Source organism: Periplaneta americana, chromosome 1, assembly GCF_040183065.1.
Source record: "Periplaneta americana isolate PAMFEO1 chromosome 1, P.americana_PAMFEO1_priV1, whole genome shotgun sequence".
Lineage (NCBI taxonomy): Eukaryota > Metazoa > Arthropoda > Insecta > Blattodea > Blattidae > Periplaneta > Periplaneta americana.
The window spans coordinates 39364654-39384967 of record NC_091117.1 but is presented as its reverse complement, the minus strand read 5'-3'; the positions used below and the strand labels follow the sequence as shown (position 1 = coordinate 39384967).

Genomic DNA, 20314 nt, shown 5'->3' with positions numbered 1-20314 from the left:
AGCGAAAAGTCACGGAGGCTGGAAATCCAATACTGTCGCTGAAGGTTATGTTCTGTTACTATAATAATTAGCGTTAATTGTAAATAATATTCAAATAAACTCAATTTGTCATCTCGTTTTTCAATGTCTAATTTAATTTCAATGTTATCTCTGTAGGTTCTTATGGCCTAGCAAGGTCAATGTGGACATCTGTTCCTCGGAAAAAATCAATACTTTCGCGTCTGCGCACATCTCACAACATAGGGACATTGCTAAAAAATTAATAATATCAAGTTAGAAATATGGTCGAGCATAAAAAGTCGTATGAAACTCGCCTATAATGGTAATTAAGAAGCTCGTATGAAAATTATGAAACTCGCTTGCGCTCGTTTCATAAATATCCATACTCACTTCTTAATTACCTTCATTATAGGCTCGTTGCATAATGTACTATTATGGATTCATAGGTTACACTAGGCCGAGCAAAGAACAGAATATGTCTCAGGGAAAATGGTCATAAAAGAATATTACATTCTGTATAGAAGGAGAATTTTATATTTTGGGCATTTAATACACTGCAAATATTGAAATGACAAAATGACGCACAAACTAAATAAAAAGCATTCTTTTTGTTCCTAAGAACTTTTTTTCTAATATTCCTAAGAACTTTTTTTATATTCCTAAGAAATTGTTCTTAAGATAAATTGAAAGAATCAAAAGACACATAGAACGAGGATTTTATAAATATTTAAATGACAAAATTACACACAAAGTAAATAAAAAGCATTCTTTATGTTCGTAAGAACTTCTGCTTAAGACAAATTTAAAGAATCAAAAGACACATACTGGAATTAAAATTTTGTGCTTTGGGCATTTAATGCACTGCAAATATTTAAATGACAAAATAACACACAAACTAAATAAAACATCATTCCTTATGTTCCTAAGAACAAATTGAAAGAATCAAAGGACACATAGAATCAGAATTTTATATTTTGGGCGCGAAAATGTTTCCACTCAAGAATATATGAAGGGTTGAGAACCTTAGTGGGCCAAGCGCCATTTACTAAAACCGTAGAAAACAAGGGTTAAAATGAAGTTATTACCATAATTCAGTGGAAACATATAGCAAGTAATATAAAGTATACACATTAAAACTAAATGATATGTCAATTTTCATTAAATTATGGTATTCACTTAACTTTAACCCTTGCTTTCTCCGTTTTTAATAAATGGCGCTTAGCCCACTATGGCTCTGAACTCTGTGAAGTAGCTTCTAGTAGCATGAACATTAGGTAGTTGGCGCCACTTTACAAATTCACCTTTTTGCATTTAATGGCATGAGTTACACTTGCCCCAATTTACAATTATCCCGGTTCACCTTAGCTATATAAGTTGTAACACGTTCCATTAATTCTATACAACATTCATAACAATTACGCAGATTTCCAAACATGTTTGCAAATAAGAGGTTGTTTCAGTTGGTGACGCAAAGCTACCACATTTTTCCATACCGTAAATCCACAATAAAATTATTCTCCATAAAGATGGACTCCTTTAACATATCCCATACATAGGCATCGAGTGGTATAAGGCCAGGTGAATGCGATGGACAACAAAAAAAGAAGTTGCAGGAAAAATTGTGTGTTATGCCACTTTCTTTTCTCGTATTTCCACAATAAATTGTTGCTTATGGATTTCCCATAAAGAGGACTCCTTTTACATACCCTATACCTACGTAGGCATCAGGTGATGTATGATAACGATAAGATAGGTGAATGCGATGGTTAAGGAAAATGTATTCCACGGGAATATATGCGTTATGGATCAACTTGTAACATAACCGCGTCACTCGGTGGACGCTTCTGAAACATTTGATGAAAACCATCTGGAACGTGTTTCAAACTTGCCATTGGCACGTCTAAGATCATATGAACAAAATAATAATCAAGAATAAAGACTTTCTCCCTTTTTGTGAGAACCATAATTGCAGCACTAAGTCAATCACAGAATCTACAGTGCAGCTAAATATTTCGTTAAATAAATAAATACTTGGTTGCTAGGTAAATATGACAGTAGCCAAGAGAGAATTTTAGTGGTTTGTTTTCGTGCATATTGTACTTCGTAATTTGCATGTTTTCAGATATTCACCATTACACAACAAATGTTACTTCAATTATGTATATTCCTATCTAAAAATTTTGAATATAATTATATTTACTTATATTCAAAGACGGAATCAAGAAAGTAAGTTACTGCCTTTTATTCTTTGCACAATTTACTCGTCGAAGAATTTGTGTTGAATTCACTTTGGAATTTGTATACTTAGCTTTTTTTTTTTTTTTTTTGTAATCTTAGGTTTTATTTATAGTCGCTTTAACAATAAATTAAAGCGAATGAATATCAGAATGAAATGAGAAGTGAAAGAGAGAGAAATTAGTAATTAAATTAAGTGAATCAGTGTTGTGGATTGGGAGTAACATCAGGGGTACTGTAACTGTATGAGTACTCTACATACAAATATACGGAAAGAAGCAATAAAAGAGGGAGTTAGTAGGAACAAAGAGAAAGAGATTAAGTACGTAAATAAATATAGGAGAGAATAGTATGGAAAGAATAAGTGATGTAAGTGTTGTAAAATATGGAAAATTACGAGTAGAATGTATAGGTCTACAAATAATTTAGAAGAAAATAGCTGGGAAAGAAGGAATAAGAGTAGGTGGATTTGAGTATTGAGTAAAAAAGTATTGCAAATAATTAATGAAAGGAATATGCAATATTTAAATAGAAAAGCGAGAAATGAAAGTGAGACAGTCCAGGTACAGTACGAGAGAGAATATGATAGATCGGGAAGGATAGATCAATGCAATTAAAACAGAAAGATAGGAATTAAAGGGGAAATACTTGGTAAATGAATATATCCACTCGTATTAACACAAAACAGTGGGTATAAAATAATGATAAGAATTAGACAAGATGATGCTGAAGAAAATGGATAGTGTGTTAATAATAATAATAATAATAATAATAATAATAATAATAATCAATGAACAAATATAGTATTAATTCATTCATAGTGTTCTGCCCAAGGGCAGGTCTTTTACTGCAAACCCAGCATTCTCCAGTCTTTCCTATTTTCTGCCTTTCTCTTTGTCTTCGTCCACACCTGTGGAGTAACGGTCAGCGCGTCTGACCGCGAAAGCAGGTGGCCCGGGTTCGAATCCTGGTCGGGGCAAGTTACCTGGTTGAGGTTTCCTCCGGGGTTTTCCCTCAACCCAATACGAGCAAATGCTGGGTAACTTTCGGTGTTGGACCCCGGACTCATTTCACCGGCATTATCACCTTCATTTCATTCAGACGCTAAATAACCTGAGATGTTGATACAGCGTCGTAAAATAACCCAACAAAACAAAATCTTTGTCTTCTTATATGATCGATACTTATATCTTAATGTCGTCTATCATCTGACATCTTCTTCTGGCCCGAACTCTTCTCCCGTTCACCATTCTTTCCAGTGCATCCTTCAGAAGGCAGTTTCTTCTCAACCAATGACCCAGCCAATTATTTTTTCTCTTTCTGATCAGTTTCAACAAAAGATACTATATGGATAGATATTAAAGTGATTGGACCGAAAAGCGGAAATGTGGAGGTTAATCGTAACTGTGAATTGTAAAGTTGGCTGACAAATATCATAGGCCTATCACATAGTCGCCTTAACTTCAAGGTCATTTCATGACTGTCGTGTGTCTATTTGGAGCAGTACATCGTTGTTCATACGTTGGACTGTGACCTCTATCGGCCAGTCCGCTTACCCCTTGGCATACAGAATGTATCGAATATGGTAGGCAAAACTTCAAGTATGGATTCCTCATATATGTAGAGAAGAAAAAAAGGTTATATCAGCATGAATCCGGAAATGCTTTGTTATCGCATTATAGTCAGTGCAGTCTCAAGGGGACTACTTTGAAAGTGATTACAGTAGTTGGTTAAAAATGTAAGTAAAAGTTTTTTTTTTTTTTTTAAATCAGTCTCGTTACTTTATTGTCCGACTTCGTATGTGATCTGTAAATATAATTTCAGCTTAGGTATTGGTTTCTTAAGTATTATTTTTCATATATTTATACGATATGTTTACTGGATTTTTTAAAAATGTAATGGACCCTACATCTCGGTACAGAACGTACTTCGCATTTGAAGATGCGAACGCCGTATTCGCGCCTCGCTCGGTATGCTGATTTATTCAGCCGCCTCTTTCATACTTTATTACAGCCTTTTCATGAAATATTTATATTCCTCTTCTACGTTGCCTATATTTATTCATTTTGCTGCACCAGTTCTGAATGTAAGAAACTCTTTAAGGATAAAATATCATCTTCTCGTCTGCTCATGCTGATTAAACTAATGTATTGTGTATGTCGATTTCGTTACGAAAGGCTTGAATTTGTGTCCACAAGTCATCTAATCTCACGTCGACTCTTCTCTTATTTTTTTTTCCCTTTAATTACGAGGTGCCAATGGAAATTTTCCGATATTAATCAATAATAGTACATTATACAACGAGCCTATAATGATAGTAATTAATAATAATAATTTTCATACGAACTTCTTAATTACCATTATAGGCGAGTTTCATACGACTTTTTATGCTCTACCATATTTCTAACTTGAAATTATTCAGATGTATACATTTTATTTGTATCTGACAAGATCGGAAGTGACCTTGTTCTAGGTCGTGAATTGTGAGATGTGCGCAGACGCGAAAGTATTGATTTTTTCCGACGAACAATAATGTCATTGACCTTGATGTAATCCCGTTAAACTTGATATAACCTTGATTATTGAATTCGACATTGAAAAACGAGATGACAAATTGAATTTATTCGAATATTATTTACAATTAACGCTAATTATTATAGTAACAGAACATAACCTTCTGCGACAATATTGGATTTCCAGCCTCCGTGACTTTTCGCTAATTCTCTTTCTATTGCATATCCGAGAATAATCGATACTTGCGGTTTTATAACGGTACAAAGTTGACTTGTCATTGGCTGGACACTTGTAAGCTGAGTTGTCATTGGCTGAACACCTGTACTTTAATGAGTAGGTGTACTTTAATGACATGCATTAAAGGACTGCTACCAGGTGTATAATTACTACATTTCGGCATGGTCGAGCATAAAAAATATTAGGCATATCTTATTTACAATTGAGGAGCGTTCTTTCAAAAGTTGCTAAACGCCAAAATTTTCAAAATTGAGTTTTTGGTGGTTTTATGTCAACATTTATGTTCCGCGTATTCCTGTAAAATCAGTTTTAGCTAAAGTCGACAAACTCTGTTGTTATAAGGCATTGAAAACTGCGATCTTTTGCAAAACTCGATATTCGTCTCTTCATTAGTTAAAGCAGAAGTCGATAAACGCCAACCACATTAAAAAAAGGAATAGAATACTTTTGTAAAATTCATACTTAAATTAAAAAAAAATGTTTTATTTTATACAACACACCACAGTTCGATAGCAATCTATATTTAGGACAACAATGTACATGCATGCCTAAAAGATAAATAACTCAGTTTATTTAAATCCATTTACATTTGTTTGGATTCAAACTACATTAGAACAACAATATAAAACAGAATGTAAATATTTATGTGCCAGGCGTGTAGAAAGATCTTGGCTCACGATACGATTCCTTTTGAAGTCAATCAATCAGCTTCTGTCTTGCTCTGTGGATTAATTTTATTATCGCTGATTGTCAGGTCATTCTGAACAGCTGTGTCTCCGCTTCTAAACGATTGCAGTGAGAGCATAGTATTGTAGACTATCATAATATGAAGTCTGTTTCTAGTGATTCTGAAAATTTTGTAACTGTTGTCGAAAGTGTAGGCGGTAGGAAGTATAGATCAAAGGTAAATGCACCTAGAGAGACTTCAAAGAAAAGCAAGCGCCCTCATATTGTGTTCACATGGACTTCCGGGTATACCATCAATCCATAAACTTTGAGGTAAAAATCATATATAAACAAAAAATAAAATATCAGAAAAATTAACTAAAAAAAAAAAGATACAAAAAAGTCAGGTTTAAATGTTAACAAATTATGTGTTATGTTTCCATCTCTTGGCGTTTAGCCACTTTTGAAAAAAAACTGTAAATTTTACATTTTATTTATTTTTTTCATTTTAGAATATAAATTCGAAAATATTAATTACATAACACAACTACTGCTTTATTAAACAATTTGGTATGAACAAATTAAAATGTTTGCGGTAAATACTTTTTAATCATTTAAAAAAACCGTTTCCTGAAAACTTTACTTTTAAGCGTTTAGGGACTTTTGAAAAAACGCTCCTCAATTATTGGCCTTTCCCTTCGTCGTACAAATACGAGATGGCTTGCAACATCTGAGGAGCAGGGACTGTTACTGTTATAGCCAATGCCAGCGTTTTTGGCGCGTGTCCATGAGTAAAAATCCAGTCAGTGAGCACTTGTTGTCATTGCAGCTGAGAACTGTATAGGTCTCGCAAGTACGGATTACCGACGGAAGGAATGCGAATCAAACACTGCGATAAGGAAGAGCGGGCGACAGGAAAGGTCACGAGATAACTTGAATGATATTCAAGAGTACAGTCGGAAGAAAAATGACATCGATAGAATCAGTCTTGCATTGTGATAGTTACATTACGACTTCAGTTTGTTCCATTGCATGTGAATACATGTCTTGTATCGCACGGTATCATTATTTAATTCGTAAACATATGTTGCGCGTTTAATTTTCTCTTATGTTCTTTATTTCCACAGCGATGTCCTTATATGTTCATCTTCTTGGAAGAGACAGTACTTCCATCGGCCCGCACCTTTCCCCCCTCGGCGTGCCTACATACACACGTCAAAACAGACAGCAACGCCATCATTGCTTTTGGGTAATCGTTTCTTGCGCGAGCTATACCACCCAACACGTTACGTCAGCAATCTGCCCGCTGTATCAAAGGCAAGACACTCGCACTTCGCGTTTCTGGGGTGTGTCCTTGAGTACACTGTCCAGTCAGTGGCATCTATTGCCACTTCAGCTGAGAGTGGTACCACCTTCTAAACAGGTATGACGTCAGCAATCTGCCAATCACATTTGTCAGCTTTCTCGCCCATATTTTGTGGCAAAGATAATATATTCGCTCTCAACGTTTCCATTACTTATTTCACACGCCAGAAACGGTGGCACTGGCTCTGCGAAACAGGGCGGGTGTGTTCTAGCAGGGGAATCTTTCTGCCGACCATTGTAGCCAACATTTCCAATAGGCCGCGATCGGGGCGCCCAGGGTGAGAACTGAGATCGTAGAGTCTGCTTGATATGCATGTTCTGTTTTATGCCCAGGTTACAAATCCGCGTATTGAATTCTCTAAACACATTCATTCCTCCCAACGAAATTCTTAAGCACAACGGACCGATATGGTCACTGACAGTGAGTCGAAGAACCTCCTCCCGTCGTTACGTACAATTTTCTTTTTCATTGGCTGCTTAACTTCCTATGTACTGAAGGATGCACTGAAAGGAATGGTGAACGGAAGAAAAGTTCGGGGCAGAAGAAGATTTCAGATGGTGGACAATATTAAGGGTAGTCTTCAAGCTCTATCTCACTGTTTTTTTCGTGAATTATTTTACGATGCTGTAGGCCTATCAAAATCTCAGGTTATTTTGCCTCTGAATGGAATGAAGGTGATAATTCCGGTGAAATGAGTCCGGGATCCAGCACCGTTAGATACCCAGCACTTGCTCATATTGAGTTAAGGGACAACCCCGGAAAAACCTCAAGCAAGTAACTTTCCCGACCGGGATTCGAACCCGGGCACTTGATTTCGAGGTCTTACTATTGTTAATACAGCAATATTAACGACCCGTTAACTCAGAATACATATGCTAGGTATAGAGATGTTCTATTTTTGCATTCCTTCTGAGTGCATTGATTCGTTTTGATGATAAAATATGTAATGGAAAAAAATATATATTTTGTTTATAAACCTTTAAAATTAATATATATATATATATATATATATATATATATATATATATATATAAGATAGACCTAGTAGTTCCTGAGAAAACGGGTAATTTATTTTGAAAAATGTAGTTTCAAGTAAATCACGTTTGAAGTAAAAATTTCCATAAAATCTCACCTATTACAGAAAATATGTTTTGAAACCCTTCTTGTTGGCAGTCCCCATATTCTTCATCCGTCGGCCTCGGCAGCGTAGTTGGTATAGCTCTGGCCTTCTGTGCTCGAGGTTGGGGGTTCGATCCCAGCCCAGGTCGATGGCATTTAAATGCGACAGGCTCATGTCAGTGGATTTACTGGCATGTGAAAGAATTCCTACGGGACAAAATTCCGGCACACCGACGACGCGGATATAATCTCTGCAGTTTGCGAGCGTCGTTAAATAAACCAATTTTAATTTTCTTCTCCATCCTACTCACCTAATGCTGGCCTATTTCTCTTGGATCTTGTCTCTTTGGTTGTGTTTGTTACTGTTATAATATAGGCTATCTAGGGCTGGAATTTTGATGAAATTGCCTCTTTTTTCTAGTAAGCCAGAAACATAGCTACTTTAGTATTTATATGTCGTGTGATAAACTGAGTGTTTTAAGTCATATTTGTTAGAGTATATTTTTTCCACTTTTTGCCTGTTTCAACTCATAAGAGCATCTTTTGTTTTATTCGGTAATTTTTTAGGCATTTTAATTTAATTTTGGTCATAAATCCCCATTATTAATGTAAAATAATGTTTATATCTTTTGATATTTTCTCTACATATTTTGTCCATTAATATCCATTATTTTGTATAATATTTTAATCGTTTTTCTACGAAAATATTGCCCTTTTAACGTAGTACACCCCATGTAATGGATCAGTCCAACCACCCCTTCAATATAGACTCCTCTATACCTGTTAATTCCTGATAAGAGTGGCCTTGTAGTAGACTACATGGTAACTACATTAGGTAAAAAAATTAAATTAAAGTATAATTACTTAGAAAAAATTATGCAAAATTAAATAAACTTAAATGTTGGTACTAGAATTTAATTTAATTACTAGTCTAAATATTAAGTAGTACAAAAGCTCTTTTCCTACTACGTAAGCCAATATGTAAGATCAATTTTTAGGGCATTTTTGAAAGATTTTTACATCATAAATGCATTGTTTTAGGACATTTTTTCATGAATTATAGGTAATAAAAATCCTAGTCCTAATTATATCCTTTTTGAATATTTAGAAACTTCAATACCTGTTTTTTTTGCCATGTATCCATCATTAAATGTGAGTACAGGATCTAGTACACCAAGTTCCAACATTGACGTACCGACAAGTAGGCTACATTTTTTGAGACTCAGTACCGAACAACGTTTTTGAACGATTCTTTAGTATTCGGAGTTCTTTCTCTCAAACATTTTTTTTAGTAATGAGCATGATCTTGAAACACAGGATTTATGAAGCATTAATTTTACTATAAAACAAGCCAAACGACAGCCTCGTAAGGCAATTAGTTCTTGAGATAAGAAGTGGTACATTTTTTTTCTAAAATATAAATACACCAATATTTTTTGAAAATATATTTAAAATAATAAATATACGAACATTTTAATAAACCAAACACCAAATTAAGCAGAATGAACCATACTTACATAAAGTATAAACAATAAAAATGTCATTTTTTTTTTCATTTAGAGTCTTGATGACTCTCCTTGAGAGTGGATGGTATTTTTTAAAACTTTTTTCCTATTTGGTGTAAATTATTAATTTTTTATATGTAGAGAGCTCAAAGCTGTGGCAACTCAACCAAATGAAAATATTTTGATAAAAGAATTATTTGGGGGCCCAAATTTGAAAAAAATATAACAATGCAGGATTGTACTAAAACCGATATATCTAAACCGTTTTTAAAGATAGATTCAAACAATTTTTTGCAATGTATTTGCAAAAGTATGTTCTACAAACTGTCTGTAACAGAATTTTGATATTAGTCCCTACGTTTGTGAAATAAACAATTAAAATTTAGTAACAATTTTCTGATTTGCTTTCTTGCATACAAACGGACGTATTTTTAAAATGAAATCAATTAACAAAATTCTGTTACAGAGAAAAGTTTCCAAATAGTCTAAAGAATGTGTGTTCTAAATTTCATGCATGTATCTTTAATAGTTGAGAAATTATATTCATTTTGTCTGGCAATGTAGCAAAAAAAATGAAGTTACTGGAAACCGATAAAAGCGGGCGTGTGATTTAAAAATCCATAGCGCAGGAAGTTTAAAAATGACATCTCAACATCCGATAAGGGCACAAATACCCACAAAATGTTATGCAATGCATTCCACACATATCAAAGGGTATTTTAAAGAAAAAAGCAATTTTTTGAAAATTTAATTTACCGGAAACAACAATAAAAGTGGGCGAGTGATTTAAAAATCCATAATGCAGGAAGTTTAAAAATGGCGATCCACACATATCACAGAGTATTTTAAAGAATACTTTTTTTTTTAATTTAGTCATAAAAAATACCATCCTCTCCCCTTAAGATACATGGATCGTATGCGGAGACTAAGAGAATTCGGAAAATAGTAGAGATACGGAACTTCGGACTGCACCGCCTGACTGGAATTCGCCTTAGACTGCGTAGCCAGTCGGTTTGGCATTCAGTAAAAAAATACCTGCCCAAATAATATCATGTCCATCAGGAATTTCATTTACGATGTCCGAGATTTATTTTGGACTCAGGTCTGCAGTATGAGAATTCGGCGCTCTGGTTGATAGGATAACAATACGCCAAAAAATTACATTACATTAATCTCGTAGTATCTTGCTTTGTAATCATATTTGAAAAGCTGACTGTTCCATTTGTTGAACACGTCAGCCCTTTTAAAGATGTAGCTCAATATTTTACTGAGTTGCGTGTAGTTGGAATTCTTTATTATTAGGCCATTACAGTGTACAATATCCAGGCTATTATTTCTATCGGCAATGAAATCAATACGATCGGCTGGGGCACGCATTTGGCGATGAAAAACATTTTGATTAGATTTGCATTTAAAGGATATCGTGCATGATAGATTCGAAACTGATGGCGAGGGAATTCGACGCCACTCTCTCCCGCATCGGAGGGAGAGTCAGGGAGAGGGAGAAAGTGACAGTAAGAGAAGAGAGGGACATGGCGATGAGAAATGAGTGGGGTTGAGGGGAAGGAAACAAGAGAAAAAAGTGGGGAGAGAGAAACGTCATCCAAAAGTAATTTCAAACATATCTACGTTAACATTTTTACATCTCTGTTAAAAGAAGACACGAGTGTGTATGGTTTTTGGATTAAACACGATAAATCTGATTCTATCCTCTTGAAAAGATTTAATTAAAACTGAGGAGACAGATATTAATTCGACCAGAAAAAAATGAAGTGTTTAAAGTGCCGTAAATCATAGATAATATCATGGTGACAGCAGATATATATGAATGTGTAATAATTCAAATATTCAGTCATAATTACATGCAGGTAGGCCTATCCCAAAAGAACGGATTTCTCTCTACGAGCGTTTGTGAAAATGGGTCAGTCCAAGAGCATTAAATCGATGTCATTCAGAGCATTATTATATAGCCTACGTACGTTTTAGATGCTTCACAACGGTTAAATGCGTAGGCAATTTAAGCCCTGGGGAATGATCATTTTGTATCGATACCTTTTAAATTATCACGGCCATTATTATAGGTGTAGTTGTTAGGTCTTACAAAAGTACACACCAAAAAATCTAGAATTATGGCTCTCGGGTTTGAAGTTCGGCTAGTCCAAGTGGACTGCGTGACGGACAAGGACTGTTGGGTAAGATTTTCTCGGGGTATTCCAGTTTCACCTATCATTATATTTATGGTTAGACTATTACCACAATCTTCAGCGTTTTGACATTTGAGATGTGTTCCGTCATGAAGAAATAGCCTATTTTTCGTTTAATTTTTCTGTAGGCAATATCATAAATCAGACGTGGGTTCGATTCCCTCTTGAGCCGATAAACTGATTGGGCTCTTTACAAGGTTATCTCCATCCGTAAGGCGAATGTTAGGTATTCCATGGTGAGTTTTCGACCCCATCTCGCCAAATATCATCTCGCTATCAAAAATTCAACCAATGCTAAGTAACCTAGTTACCAGCAGTCGATACGTCGTTAAATAACTAACTTGAAATTTAACAGGTTTTCATTTCGTTGGTAGGCTGTGTTTGGGTGATATTAATAAGGAGAATTTTGCGAATAGAAAATAACGGAGTATTGCAAATATTCATTTTTATTATAAACCTAATACAATTTAAAACTATAATGAAAAAAAAAAATAACGCATGTTACTGTTGGATAACTTAGGCCTATGTCATTTTATGAATTTGGTATTCTTTTGGGGTTCATGATGTCATACCCTGTCTCATCGACTTCTGTTACGGATGTACTTCAAGATACGTAGATTCAAATTTCAATTGTTTTGATAGGCTATGTACTCATTTCTGCCATACTCAATAGGGTCTAGTGTGTATTGTACCCTGCTGTTCCTCTTAGGCTACAAACTTTATTTCAGATGTTGTGAGCCTTGTGTATTTATTCCTCAGAGTTCATGCTTCACTGCTATAGGCTAAGGCAGATCGAGATATATGCTAATTTTGTTAACTTGATTACTCCTGTGATTTTGATAAAATTTCATATTTTAGTAAAATAGGCTATCTCTATCATAAGTAACATGATATATAAATTGTTGTTAAGAGCATTAAACGTAAATTATAAAGTAGACTATGTGTCATATTCAGGACGTAGGTTATTTTTTGTATCTCGCCATGTGTTCGTCTATTGTAGATCGGAAAAGGTCCAAATCTTATGATAAACCGCGCTGGGATATGAGATATATTCGATAGATAAGATAAAATTGTCTAGTTTGGAAGAGGGAAATAGCAATTAACCTTTAAATTCGCAAAACGTCCTATAATAGGATAATTACAATAGGTTAATAGACCATATGGTATAATTTTAATAATAATATGAAATATAATAATACAATATTGGATTTTATTTTGTATAAGACAGTTTGATATGTTTTTTAGATAATATTGTTAAAAAATCTAAAATCATATTGAAGACAACAGTGTATCCCGACAAATGTTATAGTAAACATAAATTTAGGTTAATAATCTTGATAAAATACTGATATAAAAATTCTTTCGAGTTTCTGTATAGGCCTAATGTAATTCTGTTACTCTTACTAATATTAAATGACAATTTCTTTTGTTCGCTTCATGTATATAGTGTATCTAATTTCCTTTGAATTTGAATAAAATTATTTAAAACTAGCCGTACCAGTGCGCTCCGCTGCACCCATTGGAAATAAATATAAAGTAATTACATAATTAAAATATGACATTTGATCCAGGGAAGATTCGTGTTTGATAGAAGGATAAATCGTTTAATATGTTACTTAATTTAAAATGTATTTAAATAATTAAAATGCGATCATTTTGGTCCAGAGACCAAACATGTTTCTTAATTTTTATTACATGCATCCATACTTTAATGAAGACTGACATATCATTTAGATTTAATGTGTATACTTTATTTTACTTACTATATGTTTCCATTGAATTATGATAATAACTTAATTTTAACCCTTGTTTTCTACGTATTCAGTAAATGGCGCTTGGGCCACTATGGTTCTGAACCCTTCAAATAACTTAAATAACTTATATTATATTATATTATATTATATTATATTATATTATATTATATTATATTATATTATATTAATATTATATAAAAAATGTGTTGATAACGGATGTACACCGATAAGTAAGTTTTTAATTTGTTATGGGGGCTCTTGAATCTCAGGAGGAACAAATTTTATTTTACAACAGCGCAACATAATCTGCTTGGCTCATTACCCAATTTTTTTGCATTGCGTTTAATGCATATGTATTTTATGTATTTTAACACGATTCAATTGAGCATAGTTAAAATTTGGATTATAAAATAATGGAATGCTAAGCTAACATATTATTACTGCATACTAAATCAATACACTCTTGTGGTTCGTTAATTCTCTGAGATAAACATTATTTTAAGAAATACAGGAAACGAATACACAGAATAGCCTATCAAGTTGTTTGTGCATAAGAAGCTATTTTAATCTTACCTGTCCTCAATTCACTCCGAAGTTGCTGTAATAACATTATAGCATTATGTCCATCTAGAGAAACTACACTTTCCAATGGTGAAATAATAATTAATTACACAAATCGGTTAATTTAGCTTCCGATATTACTTCATACAAACACAGAAACATTCTCTGTGGGCTATGATTCATAGCTTTCGATGTTGTTGACCAAGGCCCCTTATAGACGAATTCATTTGTTTATTTCATTACACCGCCTTAGATAGCAGTTATTTTAATTTTGAAACTCATTTCTCTCATGAAATATCAGTCCTATCAAAATTTTTCAAAGCATAAAACTTATCGGAAATAATTTTTAAAGAAATGTTTGTTATGTAACATTTTTCACAAAAATCAATAATAAGCGAGATACTTCGATTTATTTAATTCAGACTCCCTTATAACCCCCCTTTTAAATAATGTATTTTGAATGCCATATAGCCTAAAATCTAAGTTAGAACGAACTTAATTTATATTCCAATTATCATCGAAATCGGTTCAGCCATTATCGCGTGAAAAGGTAACAGACAGACAGACAGACAGACAGACAGACAGACAGACAAACAAAAATGTCAAAAAAGCGATTTTCGGTTTCAGAGTGGTTAATTATATATGTTAGGACCATTTTTTTTTTTTTGGAAAATCGAAAATTACCAGAAAAATTTCGGCTATAGATTTATTATTAGTATAGATATGAAAGACACTCTTTCAGCTTTCCCATAAAAAATTTGTAGGAAAATTAAAATTTCACAATACTATAATATTGTACGACTATAAAATATGGACATTGCGGTAGTTGTTTTCTTTACAGTCCGAAGCGGTTTAATAAACTAGTGTGAGAAATGAAGTTTTGCCAATTTAAGGATTAAAAAATAGGGGTGACATACAAGGTGAGACGAAGACACAAGAGAGGAGGATGAGAGAGCAGATTTGTTTTGTCGAGACATCTTTTATAAGACAGATCCGATTTCTTAGAAAGAACGGGAGTCGGAAAGTTAATTGGATTTTTATGAAGACGTGTATTAGATTTCATGACCTTCCGTCATTGTCGGCAGTCATTCGCTGTTGCGATATTGCTGTTCCACTCAGAGAGGGGTCGAAAGCACTCGAGTCGGACAGCGATACCGGCGGTACGGTTACTCTGTATCTCGGTATGCAGCAGTCTCTCATTACCGAATTATCTCTTCGACACGATTAGGTTACACTGAAGTTAAGACGGCACTGCTCGGTTGCCTGACGTTGTCCTCTGCATACATACTGGTTACCGTGCTTAATATTTAACCAGAGGTTCGGCGGTTCAAATCCGGCCAAGAGCTAGGATGGATATTTAAAGATGGTGAAAATTCTTACGAGTATAAAATATACTGGGTGTTCTAAAATCTCTGACGGATTTCACTCATTAATAATGCAAAAAGTATTAAAGATAGCAACTTGCTATTTTCTGCGTTGCAATTGTCAACTAAAATAGTTTAATTTGTGATCATGATCATAGCTACAACATGGGCTGCTCTAGTTGCTCATTATTTCTAGACGGTAGTAATAGAAATAAGTAGTTTCTTGTCCAGTGTGCTAACATTTACGATAAACGCTGTCAGCTGACTGATGTTCTACGCATGCGTCATTTTCCCGTAACAATTAACTAATAAGGTGATACTATAATCCGATGGGGTGATTTACTGCCTCCAAGGGGGCAGTTTACCTTTTTATAAGTATGTAAATTGCCTCCTGTTTATTAGGTATAGTCCACACCTGTGGAGTAACGGTTAGCGCGTCTGGCCGCGAAACTAGGTGGCTCGGGTTCGATTCTCGGTCGGGGAAAGTTACCTGGTTAAGGTTTTTTCCGAGGTTTTCCCCTGAACCCAATATGAGCAAATACTGGATAACTTTCGGTGCTGGACCCCAGACTCATTTCATCGGCATTATCATCTTCATCTCATTCAGATGCTAAATAACCTGAGATGTTGATACAGCGTCGTAAAATAACCTATTAAAAACTAGGTATATACATAAATTGCCTTACATTTGCCTAGGGCGTCGAATCTTCAAATCGGCCACTGAGTGCAGCTCGCAGGGTATTACCACAGTCTAGTAGACAGTCACGAAGCTTGAGTTTATGAGGGTACTAGAAACAATAAACTGGGCAGGTACTATTTCGCATTGTCTGTAATGAGGCAATAGTAGCGATCCTAGTGGTTAGCAACTATCTGTGGATGCATATTTACTACGTATTGAGCTTCGTGACTGTATATACTAGACTGTGGTATTACTTTTCATCCGCCGAAATGACTTCATTCCATAGAAAATGTAACAGTTTTTTCAAACGCCAGACATCAAAATTTTTATCACTTCATTGAAGTTCTTAAACAAATACAGAGCGAAATCTAGGTGTAGCTTAGAAGCCTGGGCAAAAAGCCTAGACCTGTTTTGCGCAAATAATTATTGTCATAAAATGAAATACTTGCTCTTCGGCAAGACCAGATTATTCTGTATGGGCTGTAACCAACATTTTTCTTCTCATTTCCAGACGTAGGAGTGTCAGTAATATAATTAGGCTTACGAGCATTGGCGACCTTCTCAGCACCCTCTAGCGACAAAATAAAAGCTTTCTCCATGGATAATAAGAAATCTAGCAACTTGAGAGCTACGGTAGGCTATATAGTAGGCCTAAAGTCTACATCACTTAATAATAATAATAATAATAATAATAATAATAATAATAATAATAATAATAATAATAATAATGGTTTATTTTAACTGGCAGAGTTAAGGCCATTCGGCCTTCTCTTCCACTCAACCAGTATGATAGAAAATTACTACAATGCAATGAATATAACATAATTAATACAATACAATACAATTCAAAGCAATACAATACTACAATACAAGACAATATAATACATAATTGATATAATACAATGAGAATTCTTTTCATCTTCACACCAATAAAATAATTATGTAATAATAATAATAATAATAATAATAATAATAGTAATGATAGTCATACCTAAATTAAATTAAATTAAATTAAATTAAATTATTAAACTTGATCACAATTATAACTTCAATTTGACTGCGCCCGTAAGAAATCGTTTAGCCTTTTCTTGAAAGTGGTTATTGTCTGGCAGCCCCTAATCTTCTGAGGTAGCGAATTCCATTCACGGGGGACTGAGACAGTAAAAGAGGATGAATAGTGGCATGTTCTATGGGGAGGAATTGCTAGGATTTGGCTCTCCTGTGACCTGGTGTTTAGATTGTGATTGGAGGATAAGTAGTTAAACCGAGAACGAAGATAATTTGGAGTAGAAGTGTAGAAACAGAAGAGAGAGCGAATGAAGTGTTCTGCGGTTACTGAGTTGCAGCCAGGATAAAGATTTGAACGAGGGTGTAAGTTCTATGTCTGTAAGTTCCGTAGCTTCCTGTTTGTATAGGCCTATATGCCACTGTAACCAACATTTTCCTTCTCATTTCCAGACGTAGGAATGTCAGTAATCCTAATTTTGGGCCTTATATTTTTTGCTTTCATTTAATAAGATGGGCTATTAATTTTCACTTTGTTACAGTGTCTGTGCTTAGAATTTTATTGTGACAACGTTTTTAACTTGTGTTGGTATTTTATATCTATCACTTTAAAACTTTAGTTAGTTATTCATCGACTATTATGCAAGGACATAAATAGCCATAGTTGTTGACGCGCCTTTCTAAACACTGCTACTAGGCCTACAACTGGCAAAACTCCGTTGTAGGAGGTTACTAAACCTTACCGCTGTGCTGGAGGCGGAGTCTGCAGTTCCCCTCCATTAATCTGAACCATTGTCGCTACAGATTGACAAGTCATCTGACGCATCACTGCTATCAGTAGCGCTACTATTGGCTGTCAATTAGGCAGGAGGAGGTGAATAGTATTGTGTCACTCTTTAAGATTGACGCATGCGCAGACCAACGGAGTTTTGTAAGTTGTTCCCCTGTACTACTGCTGCTTCTGCTTAAAGACAAAACGTAGCTGTTTAAAAAGAGCTAAAGTTATAAATATTTAAACATAAAAAGTAGACCTATTTTTAAAGTCAGACCTATTAAGACATAAAATGAAATATTCAAAGGAACTCTTCATATGGCGAAAGTGAATATGTTGTGCAACATATCGCTCGGTCTTTTGGAGTAAAGAAAACTATTTCGAGTCACTGAATAAATAATTTCTAAATTTCCTTAAAATCGATCCGGATAATTGGAGTTGGACTATCCTACGTTTTGCATTATTAATGACTGAAATCCGCCAGAAACTTTAGGAATACGGTGTACATTCAGGCTTATTTGGTATGGAAATGACAAACTAAATACAGTAAAATCAAACTAAACAACATTCAATATTTTTTAATTATGGGAAGTGAAATTTGCTATCTGCTGAATCTTAGTTAATTTACATAGGCTACTTCCCTCTTACTTGCTTTGGTATTCGAGGTAGCTCAGTTCGTTTTTTAATTATCTTATTTTGCGACGCTTTATCAACTGCGATGGTTATCTCGCGTGTGAGCGAAATGAAGTTAATCATCTCGGCGAAATGAGTCCTGGGTTATTACCCAGCATTCTCTTAATGGGTTGAGGAAAAATCCTGGAAAAACCTCAACCAGGTAACTTGTCCCAACTAGGATTTGAATTTGGACGCGCTACTTTCACGGTCAGGCATACTAACCGTTACTCCCTTCGTAGACGTGTTACTATAGGAGTAATGGAGCCATATTAAAATCACAACCAGTTAGTTTAGAGCGTATTGTTCTATTTGGTCATTCTCGATGGTCTAGTGATAATACAGAATGTCTACCATGAACCTCCAATCTTTTAAACGCACACAGTACTTACTCACTGGCTTTTAAGGAACCCGGAGGTTCATTGCCGCCCTCACATAAGCCCGCCATTGGTCCCTATCCTGAGATAGATTAGGCCTAATCCATTCTCTATCATCATATCCCACCTCCCTCAAATCGATTTCAATATTATCTTCCCATCTACGTCTCAGCCTCCCTAAAGGTCTTTTTCCCTCCGGCCACCCAACTAACACTCTATATGCATTTCTGGATTCGTCCATACGTGCTACATGCCCTGCCCATCTCAAACGTCTGGATTTAATGTTTCTAATTATGTCAGGTGAAGAATACAATGCGTGCAGTTCTGTGTTGTGCAACTTTCTCCATTCTCCTGTAACTTCATCCCTCTTAGCCCCAAATATTTTCCTAAGCACCTTATTCTCAAACACCCTTAGGCTGGCCGTCCACTGGAACCGAATTCGGCCGAATAACAACTCGGCCGTTTACGGTCGTACACGGCCGAATGATCCCACAACAAGAGAATGCATTGGCGCGCGTCCATTACACTCGCCCTATTCGGCCGTTTGCGGGCGAAGACGGCCGAATGACGATTGGATCCGATTCAGATGGGATTTTCCGCTCTCATTCGGCCGAACAGAGCAACACGTGATCACTGTTTCCATAAATTTCGCCATGAACGCCGAAAAATTAATTAGATCTTGTATTTTTTTTTTTCATTAAACAAGCGAACTAAAACTTTTAAGGCTTAACAAATTATTATTCATGTACTACTTACTTTAATATCACTGACAAACGTTTTTCAGGTGGTACAACTTCTCTGAAATTTGACCATTTTGAGATTGACGGTCGAATTACATTTAAAATATATTGAAATGTATCAACATTCATCCGATTGTAATCGAAAAACATAGCACTATCTTCTAGAAGTTTATTGTGCAGATGTAGATGATGAAACTTACCCATGGAGATAGTTACACAACGCAGGACTGCACGCTGTATTCCTTACCTGACATAATTAGGAACATTAAATCCAGACGTTTGAGATGGACAGGGCATGTAGAACGTATGTGCGAATCCAGAAATGCATATAGAGTGTTAGTTGGGAGGCTGGAGGGAAAAAGATCTTTGGGGAGGCCGAGACGTAAATAGGAGAATAATATGAGTATTAAAGGATATGAGGGAGGTGGGATTTGATGATAGAGACTGGATTAATCTTGCACAGGATAGGGACCGATGGCGGGCTTATGTGATAGCGACAATGAACCTGTGGGTTCCTTAAAAGCCATTTGTATATACAGTATGT

The 20314-nt window shown here is 35.0% G+C and overlaps 1 protein-coding gene across 3 annotated transcripts in view; it reads left to right on the top strand.

Moving 5' to 3' along the window:
• LOC138694624 (neural-cadherin-like) overlaps window positions 1-20314 on the top strand; it is a 1043497-nt gene that overhangs the window by 96680 nt on the left and 926503 nt on the right. The gene's annotated exons all lie outside the window — the stretch shown is intronic.